This window comes from Stenella coeruleoalba (assembly GCF_951394435.1).
Source record: "Stenella coeruleoalba genome assembly, chromosome: 3".
Lineage (NCBI taxonomy): Eukaryota > Metazoa > Chordata > Mammalia > Artiodactyla > Delphinidae > Stenella > Stenella coeruleoalba.
The window spans coordinates 84,342,201-84,357,114 of NC_137148.1; the positions used below are offsets into that span (position 1 = coordinate 84,342,201).

Below are 14,914 nucleotides of genomic sequence, written 5' to 3' on the forward strand. Positions count from 1 at the left end.
TCTTATTGTTCTCTTTGGTTAATATGCAGAAATACCGAATCATGAAAAGTTTAATTAAAAACATTAACCTCACTTTCCAGGTCTTCCTATAGAAATGATAATTAAAAACAAATCACCATAAAAAACAGAAAGCCATAATATTTGTGTATCAGAATACATTTTAGAGCATGGAAAAAATAAGGCTGAGTTTTTACAAGACAAAAATATTTTTTATCTTTTTCATGGTTAGTACAATACTGGGGCATTTTAAAACTTGTTAGAGAGGATCCATTAAATTTTACTGCTGAAAGTGAGGGAGGAAAATTACACACATGGGGTCTTTAACAGGTTTTGTATCTAACAGCTTTGACACTGTCCTACTGATTTTTGTCCCTGCCCTGATGGGTAGCCTTGAGAAGTGCCTGTTGTCTGGAGTCTAATGTCGCAGCAATTAAATTCCCACAGGAAGCAGCAGCTTTAGAGATGTGATTAGATTGGAGACACTGATGCTTGTTTTGATTTTGAAAATGCATCATCGATCAGGCCTACTGATTTCAGCAACTGCTCTAGCTGAGGGAAGTGTGGGCTTAGCTTCTGGCTTTATATTTAACTTCAGGGAAAATGAAGTCTTACCCTGCCTGTCAAGCCTTTACTCTGATACGTGGTCAATACCTTTAGCAGATAATCCCCAAAATGTCAAATAACCTTTATTTCCCAGAGGTCACGTTGATCTTTTTCTTCTCATTCTGACCTCAGAACAGACCTATTCATTTTACATCTGACATCAGACCAAGAGAAAACAGAATAAGTTTTATCATTTCTTCTAGGGTCTTGTTGAGATGCTTTTTTTGTAGTTATTACTATGCCTGCCTGCCATCCCTAACCAAAACAGAATGTGTTTCTTGTGTATGTGTGTGCCTGTGTGTTATTCTCAATAGTTCAAGGCATGTCAAAGAAATTCTAAGCACTTCATTTAAGTCAACTGATTTTTTATAAACAAAGGAAAACATCATTGATGTTAGGTAGTCTCCAAATGAGACTAAAAACTCAGCAAGTTTGTAGTTAACTGGCAAAGATCTTCTCCAGCCACCATTACGGAGCAGATTTCTCCCTCCCACAATTACCGACCTCCTAAATTCCGTAAGATATTCCTCAATGGCCTTGCACATCTGAAAAGGAAGTTAAATGAGTCCACCTATAATACCAAATGCATGATATTTTTATTCATACAAAATTGTCCCCTAATACACGTGCCTCTGCAAATTAGTCATCACTTATTGAAATTTAATTGGCAGAGTAACATACATAATGAATATGCATATAATGTGAATTGTGGGACCAAGTGAATATCTGACCAATTGTATAAGTAAAGGTAACTAATCTGTACTAGTTAAAATCCTCCAGCTTTCCCCTAAAAGACCCTCAAAATTATTTTTTACTTTAGCTGCCAAATTATCTTGATGTGTGTCTCAATATTATTTCAACATTATTTTGGAAACAGAAACTCCAAAAATTAAAAGCTACTTTTTTGATTATTTCCATAATAAAAAATAGTTAGAGAAAAGTACAAGTTTATAGTAAGCCCCTCCTAAAATATTTATATTACATCGAAATATATATTTTTCCATACATGAAAACTGCCTTTCAAAAAACAAAAAGGATAATGTGTTTTAAAAATAAGGATAATACAATGATCAAGCTTATGTATTTTGTTTGTTTGTTTTGTTTTTTTGCGGTACTCCCGCTGCGGAGCCTGCTCCGGACGCACATGCTCAGTGGCCATGGCTCACAGGCCCAGCCGCTCCGCGGCATGTGGGATCTTCCTGGACTGGGGCACGAACCCGTGTCCCCTGCATCGGCAGGCGGACTCTCAACCACTGCACCACCAGGGAAGCCCCAAGCTTGTGTGTTCTTGATCCACACAGATATGGCTTCAGTAGCTGGCTTCACCTTCAAGTTTTATGATTTTAGGAAATATACATAAACTTGTTAATCCTCAATTACTTTGACTGCACCTTGGGATTATAATAATACTTAACTCAACACAGGGTTGTTGTGAGGATATAATTAGAAAATGCATGTGAATCACTTTATTGAGCCAATAGTACATAACAGGAGGACAGTAAATATTAGTGACTGCTAGGCTAGCTGTTCAAATATAATTCATAAGAAATATCTATAAATATCACTTCACTGTAGGAACTAATCCTTATTCACTCATTCATAAATGTTTTCTTGGGTGCCTACTATGAGTCAGCAATATGCTGGGTGCTTAGATTACAAACTAAATTAAGAGAAGTTAGAAATAAAGAGTTTGGGTTGGGGTAAAGAAGCATGAGGCACACACAGAGCAATGGAGAGCTTCATTAGATATTGTGGCAACATCAAGGAAGGACACCCAAATTGACCTGGGCCCCTAGCCCTTCCTAGACAAGTAATGACAAGCTATGTCACAGAGGATGAGGGGTTGTGTACGGATCAGGGACACTGACTTGCAAGTATGTTCAAAACAGGCTATTATCATGATCAAATGCACAGAGGTGAGAAATGGCACAGGCTGTAACTAAAAGCATGAGACAGAGAATGCAAAGCATGAGAGATGGAGAGATACACAAGGGCCAGTCACTTAGGGCCTTGAATGTCCTTTTTAAGAGGCTCTGACATTGTTTTCTGGATGATAGGTGGCCAGTACACAGCAATAAGATATAGTCAAACTTTGCCTTTTAAATAGATCATTCTAGCAACAATGAAATGGATGCATTTACAAGGGTCTCTGAGACTGTTTTAGGCTGGGTCCTTAATCTTTGTAGCAGCAGATGATTTAGGTCAAGAAACTGAGTCAAATAAAGAGGTTAAACTAGTGTGTCAGGACCATTATTTGAAGGGAGCTGGTACAGGTACACCCTTCTTTCGCAGCACACTTACCATGACCTCTCTTACCCACCAGGTGCTACTGCTACTTCACCTCAAACCACCTCTATGATTAACTGGTTTCAGTCATGCCACTGCAAGAAAATTGAGCTTTTTAAAAAAATTTCTCAAACTCTTTAAGTGCATTGGTATTGCTCTGTTTAAATCTGGATCACCTGGTCAGCAGGACTACGCTGCCGGAGTGCGGAGGGTTTCCTCTGTGTTCTCTATCACAGAAATTGAATCCTTTGCAGCCACAGCTGGTTTTCAGGGAGCAGATGTTAAGAATAAAAGAAGATGAGAATGTTTGATTTTTGCTGGTTGGTTACAAATCAGATTTAGGAGCTAAAAGCGAGGTTCATGTCGAAGAGGCGAAAACCAGAGCCAGTCAGTGGAATGTTAACTATCTGGAAACATCTGCTAAAATGCGAACTAATGTCAACAAAGTATTTTTTGATTTAAGGAGGGAATTTCAAACCAGAAAGATGGGAGACATATTTTTCTTTTTTTTTCGGGGCTGGGGGGTGGGAAATAGTATTTATTGTGTCTCTAATTGTATATATTTAGATGTGCGTAGTCAGCTGGCCGAGTTCATATGGTTTGTACAGCAAATACATCCGCGGGGTCCGCTCTCCGCGGGGCAGGGGGCAGGGGGCAGGGGGGGAGGGGGCGGGGGAAGCGGCCACCCGTACAGTTCAGTAAGGGGCCCTTGGCTGCCTTTTTCACAGCGCTTTTGTCCTCCATCTCCTGTCGACGCTCCGCATGCTTCTTTTGAGCCAGGTTGGCCTTCTGCTAATGGCTCTCCATCCCCAGTCCCTCCCAGTTGTCATCACCCCACGAGTCTGGTCTCTGCTCAGTATTCTAGAGAACACTGCTCACAGCCATGTTACACACGCACACAAACATAAATAAGCATAAAATTTGTAAACAGGGAAAGTCCTAGCTAGAGAAGAAAGGGGCTAAGGATTTTGTGTCCTGAGGGAAAAGAAAAGAAAAGAAAAGAAAAGAATTAGGATGAAGTGATTCAATAATGGACATCATTAATGTTGCACTGATACAGAAAATGAAACTCATTTATCAAAAACACATAGAGAAGGCATTTTAGCATGTGGTCAGGAAGCTTTCATGAGTATGATATCAAAGTTTGATCAATGGTAAACATTTATTTTTTCAGCCACTCAGTATGCATTAGTTTCCAGTGATGTTTGTGATATATAACAGTGCAGAGTGGTTTGCAATAAGAGATATAGCTTAATGATCTCAGGATTCATGATCTTAGGATTCTGTAAGAACTTTACCTCCTGGTTTTAATAGAAAAGTCAGGACATAAAATGCATATGTAAAATTAAGTATACAATCCTGGAATAGTGACAAAGTGAATTATGTGATATTCTTGACTATTTTATCCATTATTAATATTCAGTAATACTACAGGCATCATTGTGGCAGTGATTTGATTATACCAAACTCATTTTTTCCAGAGTGTCATTTATCTGATATACAATATTGAAAAAGATGTTACAACATCACATACACACACACAAACACATATGTGTTTATATAAACATATATACACATATACATACATACCCAATACATATATACATGCTCAATATATATACATTTATACATACTTAAATGTGTGTATATACACATGTATACATCTACATACTCAAGATAATGGCAGTTTTTTTCAAATAGCAGGTATTTTCAAATAAGGATATTCTGTAAACAACAAATTTTTAAAAAGGAAGATTTAACTGGTGGCTTTCTAATAGAATGAAGAGGAAACAAAGGTGCATTCAAACTACTGGATTATCCCTCATGAAATGGGAATATTGATGTTATTCATACACAGCAATAGTTATACTTCCAGCAAGTTTAGGAGAAGCATATTAGAAAGCTATAAAGTATTTATAATAAATAAAACTGTTAAATAGTATGCATCTGCAGACCTAGAATGATTTCATTATGTTGACTAGTAACTTCTACAAAAGCAAAGTTAATATTTCTTTCTGGGTATGTGGAGACAATTGATTCAAATAAATGATTTGAAATTTCAGAAACAGTGGCTGATGGAGATCCTGCCTCTGATTTTATTGTGGGTTTATATTGGTATTGTTTTCTTTTCTTTTTATTGACATTTTAGAAGATACTCATTTCCATTTAGATTTAATAATATTTTAAAAATACAGGTCTTGGTATCCATTGAAGATTAAAAAAAAAGAGAGGAAGGAGGGAGGGAGGAAGGAAAAGAAAGAGGAAAGAGAATGAGAAAGGAGAGAGAAAGAAATTGAAAGTAAAAGACAAAAGGAAGAGATAGACAAAATAAAATAGAAGAGATAGAAAAAAAAAACATTTTCCAATAAATAACATTTAATGGCAATGCACATGTTTTCATGTAAGAACTGTATAACAGAAAAAAATACTGTGAGCTTAAGTACAATCTCAAGATTGTCAGGAGAACTGATTAATTTTGCTCTCATTCCCATTTTCTCAACAATCTTTGTCTTCAGAGTGGATAAATGCAGTGTCACTCTGGGTTCACTTGGCAATCTTAAAATTGTCACAAGAATGGATTGGGTGCCGTTTTCTCTTCTTGTTACAATCTTTGTCATGAGCTCTCACAGACCTTTTAATGCTTGATATGCTTTCATTCTCATTACATATTCTCATTCCCATAACAAAGATTATAATGAAAGAAGAAAATGTCATAAAATTAATCCGTTCTCATAACAGTCTGTAACGAGGGCAGAAAATTGAGCAAAATTAATCCATTCTCATAACAATCTGAAGATTGTAATGAGAACAGAAAATGGCATGAAATTTATCCTTCTTGTGACAATCTTTAAATTGTAACAGGGCAGAAATGGGATACAAGATTAACAAGCCCTCAGGACAAAGGCTCTAACTAGAACTGAAAATCATGCAAAATTAATTTGTGTTGTGTGTGTGTGTGTGTGTGTGTGTGTGTGTGTGTGTTTGACAAAGGCCTGAAAGCCTGATATTATAATGCCTGATTCCATTGGGATGTCATATTAAAATCAGTAACTATTTTAATGTGCCTTAAAATACTAGAGCCTGACACCTTTGCTAAGATGGTAAATTAAAACAAATATGGATGTTCACTATTTAAGTAGACCCTTGAGGGCAAAATTGTTTTAGTAAGTAGAATGCTAAAGAAAGTGGAACTTGTTTTTGAATTCATGAATAACCTATTTGTTATCCAGTAACTTTAATTTTAAAATCTTTTTTAAAAAAATGAATAGCATGGTATATTTAGCCTGATATAGAGCAACAGTTGTGTGATTACGAATCTTAATACATTTGTATATACAACTGACCCATGTATTTGTCTGTGTGTAAACTATAGTTTACCTTACTGTGACTCATTTCCGCTAGCAAACATAAGAGGTCTAATATCCAGGGTTTTGGTTTACCCTAACTTTTTAAATAATTTACCTAATGTATAATTTCTTCACTTTAGTCACTTAATGAATTGAATTTATAATTGCCTTTCAAAATGTTTTGGTTTTAAATATTCTCAATTTCTAAAAGGAAACTAAGGTCAGACAGTACTTGCATAGAGCTGCAAATCTATTCAAGCAGAACATGAACAGCTTTTTATTTGCCTTAATAACTGAAGTATAAGCAATGTAGTGAATTAATGTGCTAATTATTCTTATGAAGGCACACATATTTGTGCATAGAATGGGCTTTTAAAATACTTGTTTAGCACTTGTGATAAAACAGCCATTATAAATGGATTTATGAATTTATGCATACTTTATAACAACTATAAAGTTTTTTCCATGAGTACAGGGCTTATTACAAACAAGCGATAATTTCAATAGCTTAAACAACAGCCCATCATTTTAAAGATATATACTAGGAGCTAATAATGAATGACAGTAATATTAAATACTTTTAAAAGTTTTATTTTTATGATATCAAAATGAAAAGCCACATTTATATTGTTGTTTTACCTCTTTAAGGCTCGTACCTCCGAAGACATTTCAGAAAATTGTATGTCAGTGAGATTGCGATAAATTATTGGGACACAAATCTATTTTGTGGTATTTTCCTGAACCTTTAAAAGGAAATATCTATTTGAAAAACCTCACTGTTACATATAATTATATCACTAGTTGAGAATACAGTATTGAACATCAACTGTCTTAAACATAAAAGATAGCATTTCATTACATTGGAGGTACAGTTAGCATGTTTAAAATTAGACTCGTTTTTAGTTGTAGCTGTTAGGTTTTTCATATCTGGAGACTAGATTTGAATGACTTGTTAAACTCTATCTTCTACTGTTTCTTTTGACAAGAATATGTAGCTGTAGCTACAATTAAGAGTGCTTTTTTTGATAAAAATATCATTAAAGTCTTGGTCAAAATAAGTAAATCTGGACATGGTCATTGCTTCATATTTTGAGAAACATGCCATGCCCGGGCTTAAATTGCCACCCATTTTTCTACATCCAGAGGGAAGATAAATATAGTGATTCATAGTGCTTGTGAAACCTTCAGAAAGTAAACCTTTGCTTCATGGAAAAATGAGAAATTTGGGAGGTTGCACTTTTCATCATCAACAAAAGCTATTTTTGTAGACCAAAGAAGAAATGAAAAACTTTTCATTTATTTAGCTGTTCCTGGAAAGGTTGTAAAAGGTCCTATCATGAAAGACGAAAAGGAAGAGCTGTTCATAGAAAGCTTTTAAAGAACAAACATCATAAGCACAGATTCATATGGTAGGTGGAATATTGTAGGAAGGTGCAGGGGGCAAAAGCACCAGGATATGTTCCCAGAAAGAGGAGCCTCTTCTCTGTACTTTTTCCATTGTTCCCACCTTTTATATACTTAGCTATAGGTATGTTCCAATTTAATGCACTATTCTGCGTGGAAATACAAGTTTTCAAAAAAATATAAATGAGTGTAAGTTATCTTAAAAATCAGTTTTATTAAATAGTACACCATGGGGCAGCTTTAAAAAGTATGCTCCTATAATTAGTGTGATATGTGCCATTGTCAAAATGTGTTCATTTTTCAAGGTAGGCTCCTCCTAATTTTACTGCTCAGGTACTCCAAAGTCTTTTTATCTGAATTTATTGATAGAAGAACCAAATGTCTATACCTCTTATTAGGAAATAAAAATAGCCATTTCTGAAAAAGGCAAAATGGAAGATTTTTGTTATAGCATAATTATTAAGTTGGACATGAGAGGAATGGAGAAAAGGTAATATTCAAAGGAAAAATAAAATAGTATTCAGTATTCAGCTAGTGGACAGAAGTTTTTTTAAAATAAAGACACTTAGTCTTGTAATGTAGCTGTGTTTCCTTAGTAAGGAATACCCCTCCAAACTTCGTCAGTCTTCGAGTAGATATGATTCGAGGTAAAGACGAGGTTGTTAACTAGGTGGTAGTAAGAACTTTCCATCCAATTTCTCAAGGACCTCTTACCCTTGAAGTTGCTCCAGTTTCTTCTACATATGTTTCTTCCTATACGTAAGGAACCATTGCCCTATCCCAAGAAGATCCTGCTCGGTGGGTACGTCCCCTCACATCATTGCAAATGGAGGGGGTCATTGTCTCCAGCTCTAGATACTCCTTGGAAACCATGGGTGTGAACTCTCTACTGTGGTAGCTGTGTTCCCTGAGAAACACAGTCTCTTTCTCTAGTCTAGAACTATGGGTAGGTTTGTCCATCTGCCTTATTTTTTAACTTATTAAATATTTAACTTTTTGGTGATGATTCCCTGTCTGTAATTGTTTGCATGAATAACAGGGATGTTTCTCAGGGACCTAGTCTGCTAAGGCTAGGGCTCTAAGACAAAAAACTGTTTTCTCATTCTTATGTTATTTTGGCATTTCTTTATGTTTTCCACACCATTGTGCCTATCAAGATTACTTGACAGTAATGGCAACTCAACTCCCATTGAGTTCCTTTAGTTTATCCTGTTCTGTCCCCAAAATTTATTTTTAAATTTTTCTGTTTATCAACCACTTTTCTCAAATTATATTTAGGTTTTACACTCCTCTGAGAGTTTTCAAACTGGGATATATAAACTTTATTATTTATATAATGAGAACTAAATGCTGAATATAAATAAAAACTCATTGAAAAGATATAGTTGTACACTACCCCAGATAAAACTCAATATGTTCAGCTAGTAAAATGATGCGCTGTGTATTTCTTTAGCAATACTAAAATCATAAAGTAATTCTGCTGTGTCTTAAGTAGTATAGGTAATTTCCGCAGGATTTCATCGATGATGTGCAGCATTGCCCTTTACTTTGTTTTAATAAGAATGAGACAGGTGACACTGAGTCCAGCATCGTGAATGGAGAGAAAGTGCTTTGTTTAGACATCGTAGAAAAATACTACTTTATATGTAGGCATTTATATAGGCTTTATTTCAGACATTTTAACAATTATACCCTATCACTTCTGACAGCTGTTTCTTAAAAGCAAAGCCTGTCTTGAAAACTAGTCCTGAGTCCTAATAGCTCTGACACTTCGGATAATGCCTTCAGATAGAGACAAGAAAATAGGCATGAGCACTAAAACTGGAGTTAGGGAGGGAAAAGTCTCAGGGTGGAGGTGAGTCACACTTTAAAAAAAAATCAAGAGGGATCAGTTTTATTTCAGTTTCCAGATGTTTTCAGGTTCTATTATAAAGCCAAAGGTGTAAAAAAGTGCTTCTGTTTTCTTTGTCTCCTTTTTTTCTTATTAGTAGAATATAAGTTGATTTTGGTAATTTAAGGTAATTGGACTGATTAACATTTTAAAATATATTTCTACTAACTGTCAATAAAACTTTTCTTTTTAGAACTGTGTTGAACATTATGACAGACTCTTTTTCTAGAACTTTGTTTAAGGTCTATTAATTGACAAATTAATAAAATATTTATTAATAAAACAAATACATAGTTCATAGAAGGGAAATGTGCAAACAGTAATACAATCTGCTCATTTATTTGCTTTTAAATATAAATACCTTTGGGATAATAAAAGGAATTATTTTTTCCATTTAATGATGATTTCTCTTCAGTCAGTAATTTTCTCTCTTCCAGGTACAGTGAAGGTCCAGTCTATTTTAGAGTCAGCTCCACCAGTGAAATAGAATGAAGGAGAGGGGAAAGTAGTGAGTTTAAGTTTGTGACAACTTGTGCCTAGAGAGTGTAAATCTATCTATCATCTGTTGTAAGTGGGGGGGCTTAGACATTCCACGTTAGACATAAAATAATTAAAATATTTAGGTGGACATGAATTACTTGAAGTGCAGTTTGTTGTTTTCTATCTTGATTTGTATAGTTTGGGAACTGTACAAAGAGGAGGATATCAAACCATGACTAATGTTGGCAGTTTATTCAGCTGATCTCGTTTATTTTTGATGCATACCTGAAAGGTTTCCAGAGCTGCATATTTTCAGTGTTATCTTTATTATTGTTTCCTTCTGATTGTTCAGGTCCTCTTCCTCCCCAAATTGACATTCTATAGCAGAGGAACCGTTGTTGGATTACCTCTTCATTTCCACAGAAGTCCTTCTTACCCCAAAGCTGCCACTCTGCTGTATCCTTACAAGAAAGTGAGAAGCGGCGATGAAGACTATATCCAGAATTTGGTCACCGTGTGGAGGCAGTATCCCTCTGTTTTGTTTCTGAGCAGAGACATTTTATTGAAACATAAAGTGTGTTTTAAGAATATTCATGAAGTGTAAATGTTATTAAAACAATGCTAAAGCACTTTGATATTAATGTATTAAATGTGAAACTGATAATGAATTACATAATTTATTACATTTAATATTTATGGAAAAGGATCTTGGGGTATGCACTATCAAAATCCACTATATACTGTATTTTTATCTTCTACTGATACTTTAATATTTCTTCACTTTGAAGATTGTTGATCATTTCTAAAGAAAATAGAGCTTCAGGGCTTCCCTGGTGGTGCAGTGGTTGAGAGTCCGCCTGCCAATGCAGATGCAGGGGATACGGGTTTGTGCCCCGGTCCGGGAAGATTCCATATGCCGCGGAGCAGCTGGGCCCGTGAGCCATGGCCGCTAAGCCTGTGCGTCCGGAGGCTGTGCTCCGCAACGGGAGAGGCCACAACAGTGAGAGGCCCGCGTACCGCAAAAAAAAAAAAAAAAAGAAAATAGAACTTCACTAATAGACTTGTATTTTAAAGTTTAACTCATGTCCTTATGAACTGAGAATCAATGAAAGAATTAGAGAAAAAATTTTATTTGTGATTGCCTAAATTTATCATGTGAACTAGTTAATTTATACTGATTATAAGCAGAAAAAAATCATAATGTTTAACTGTAAAATATCTCATTCATTATTTTATTCCCATCAATCAAGAAAACATATCTTTTTTTTTTTTTTTTTTAGTGGTACGCGGGCCTCTCACTGCCACGGCCTCTCCCGTTGCGGAGCACAGGCTCCAGACGCGCAGGCTCAGCGGCCATGGCTCACGGGTCCAGCTGCTCCGTGGCATGTGGGATCCTCCCGGACCGGGGCACGAACCCGTGTCCCCTGCGTCGGCAGGCGGACTCTCAACCACCGCGCCACCAGGGAAGCCCAAGAAAACATATCTTTAAGATGGAAATATTATTTTAGCTTTTCCTTGTAAAGCCTTCTCCATTGATATAGATGTTCCTATTTAACCTTCATGTTGTAGTTTGCATCAACGTATTTTCTTATTAAAAATAAGTTTATTTAAAATTATGCAAATAATATATTTAAACTTTTAAATTAAACAATTGTATGGTCAGGCCACTCAAGATGGCCGTTCTCTTGCTCTCTGCGCATCCTCAGCCGAACCAGTGCTTCCTTCACCTACACCCTACTCACCTGACTGACTTTCCTACAGATTTGCCCCAGGCCTAGCTAGTGATTGTTCTTATCAAAGGGGCCGGCTGTGAAGGGCACACCCCTCCGCTGGTTTCCCTGGTAACTAATGAGCCCACCTGATTTCAATTCCCCTGTAACTGGTATTCTCTCGTTTCCCCCAGGAGCGAAGGCAGCCACCATGTCCTGCCTGCCTTCTGCTGCACAAGGTGGGGAGTCGCTCCAGGACCTGGCTTCAAACGTGTAAGCTCCTGCATTCATTAAACCACTGATGGCTCTGTTGCTACTCTGGGCTCTATCTTCAGTCTTGCAGCTGGGCAACTGCAGGCCTGCGGGGTGCAGCCCAACATCAATGTATGCACATATAGAGTCAAAATTATTGTTTGTGATTTCAGTGAAAATTTTCACTCATGTACACACACCTGCATACATATGGATTTATATTATATCTATTTTTCTTGATTTTTTCATTTAGTATGTCATACAGACAAAAATAAGGCTTGAATATGATAAAAATACATGGAAAGTTTCTTTGAGTTTTTAAAAATGAAGTGCTATTCTATTTATTTTTGCTGCATAAAAATTGACTCCAAAACTTAAGGGCTTAAAGCAACAACAGTCATTTTATTATTTCTCACAGTGTCTGTGGGTCAAGAATTTGGGAATGCACTAGCAGCATAGTCTGGCTACAGGTCTCCCTCGAAATTGCAGTCAGATGGTGAGTAAAGCTGGAATAGCAGGTGACTGGAGAAGCTAGGGGCTTTGCTGGACATCTCTTTTTTTATGTATTTTCTTTGTTTGGTTTTAGTATCAGCCTTAAGCTGGTTACATAGAATGAGTTAGAAAGTGTTGCTTGGTTTTCTAATCTATGGAAGATTGGGGGGAATATTTGATATTATTTCTTCCTTAAATAGTTCAGAGAATGCATCAGGTGGAGCCATCTGACCCAGTGCTTTTCTTTTTTTAACCCAGATTTTATATGAGTTAAATTTCACTTACAGATGTAGGATTATTCAAATTTTATATTCATTTTGTATCTGTGTTGGTAAATTGAATTTGTAAGAAATTTGTCTGTTTTATTAAAAATTCTAAGTTATTGGTAAAATGGTGTATATAATAGCCTGTTATTATAGTTTTGGTATTTACAATAAATATTGTGGTGTCCCTATTTTCATTCTTGATACTGCTAATTTGTATATTCGCATATATTCTTGATCTCTTCTGTTAGGTGTTTATCGATTTTATTATTCTTTTCAAAGATCCACCATTTGGCTCTACTGATTTTGTCTATTATATGTCTATTCTTGTTCTTTGATATTTCCTCATTTTTAAAAATTATTCTTTCCTCTTTTATACTTTAGCTTTAATTTTCTGTTCTTTTGCTAACTGCTTGAGTCGGAAGCTTAGATAATTTATTTTTAAACATTCTTCTTTTATAATACATGCTTTTAAAGCTATAAAAGTCCATATGAACACACTGCTCTAGGTACATTACACAAGTTTTGATATGTTGAATTTTCATTATCTTTCAGCTCAAAGTATTTCTTAATAAAATCTATCGCTTTCTTTTTTCAGTTCCTTAAAAGTAGTTTCCTTAGTTTCCAAACACCTGCTGAAAGATAGTAGTTATTCTACTAGTGGGTTCTTCATTATACAATTTTCTTTATTAAACTGCTGAGAGTTTCTTTGTGGTTCAAATTAAGATCTACTTTGGTATATGTTCTATATGTACTTCAAAAGAAAGTTTTCTTTCTTCTACAAATGTAGGTGAAATGTTTTATAAGGGTCTATCAGAGTAAGTTAGTGAATTATATTGTTCAAATCTTTTTTACTGATAATTTTTATTTGCATAATCTCTGGTACTGAGAGATATGTGTTTGTTAAAATCTACAGTCAGGATTATTGATTTCTTTCTCTCTAAATCCTGTTTTCTTTATGTGTTTTGAAACTGTATGTCCTGGTGTGTATCAAAATTGTATTTTTATGTCTTCATGTTGAATTAAGCCATTTATCACTATGAAATAAATATTTTCTTTATATCCCATGAACTTCTGGCCTTAAGGATTATTTTATCTGATATTGATATTTGCAACAGCTACTTTTGTTTCCACAGTGTACATGTGGTAAATATTTTTTCATCCATTTGCTTTCAAGTAAATTGTGCCCTCCTTTAGAGTGGTGTGTGTGTGTGTGTGTGTGTGTGTGTGTGTGTGTTGGATTATATAATATATATAGTATTACATATCACTATATAATACATAATTATACATCATATTATAATTACATATATAATAAAATTTATACAATCTGAATATGCCAATCCTTTTTTTTTCTTTTATTTAATCAAATTTTAAATCAATATTTTATTAACTTTTAGCTTTTGGTTGTACCTACTTTTATTGTTTTATTCATTGCTACTCTAGAGATTATAATATTCATTTTTTCATTTATTAAAACTGCATTAAACCAATGCATGAGCCACTTTCTAAATGATGCCACAGATAGACTCCATTTACCCTTCATGTGGCATTTGTTCTCTTGTTATCTTATGTTTTACTTTTATATATGCTATAAGTTCTACAATAAATTCTTATCATTATTTTAATATCAATATTCATTGTATTTATCTTCAATAACAAAAAAGCAAACAACCCAATTGAAAAATGGGTAGAAACCTAAATAGACATTTCTCCAAAGAAGACATACAGATGGGCAACAGGCTTATGAAAAGATGCTCATCATCTCTAATTATTAGAGGAATGCAAATCAAAACTACAATGAGATACCACCTCACACCTGTCAGAATGGCCATCCTTAAAAAGTCTACAAGTAATGCTGGAGAGGTGTGGAGAAAAGGGAACCCTCTTACACTGCTGGTGGGAATGTAAATTGGTGCATCCACTATGGAAAACAGTATGGAGGTTCCTCAGAAAACCAAAAATAGAGTTGCCATATGAACCAGCAGTCTTACTCCTGGACATATACCCAGACAAAACTATAATTCTAAAAGATACATGCACCCCTATGTTCATAGCAGCACTATTTACAATAGCCAAGACATGGAAAAACCTAAATGTCCACAGACAGATGAATGGATAAAGAAGATGCGGCATATATATACAATGGACTATTACTCAGCCGTTAAAAAGGATGAAATAATGCCA

At 35.2% G+C, this 14,914-nt stretch overlaps 1 long non-coding RNA gene across 1 annotated transcript in view; it reads left to right on the forward strand.

Moving 5' to 3' along the window:
- Positions 1-10,559, forward strand: part of LOC307184398 — a 266,257-nt gene extending 255,698 nt beyond the window's left edge. The window contains exon 6 of the long non-coding RNA XR_013827720.1: positions 10,364-10,559. This is a non-coding gene — a long non-coding RNA (uncharacterized lncRNA). The remainder of the gene's footprint in view (positions 1-10,363) is intronic.
- The last annotated feature ends 4,355 nt before the right edge of the window (positions 10,560-14,914 follow it).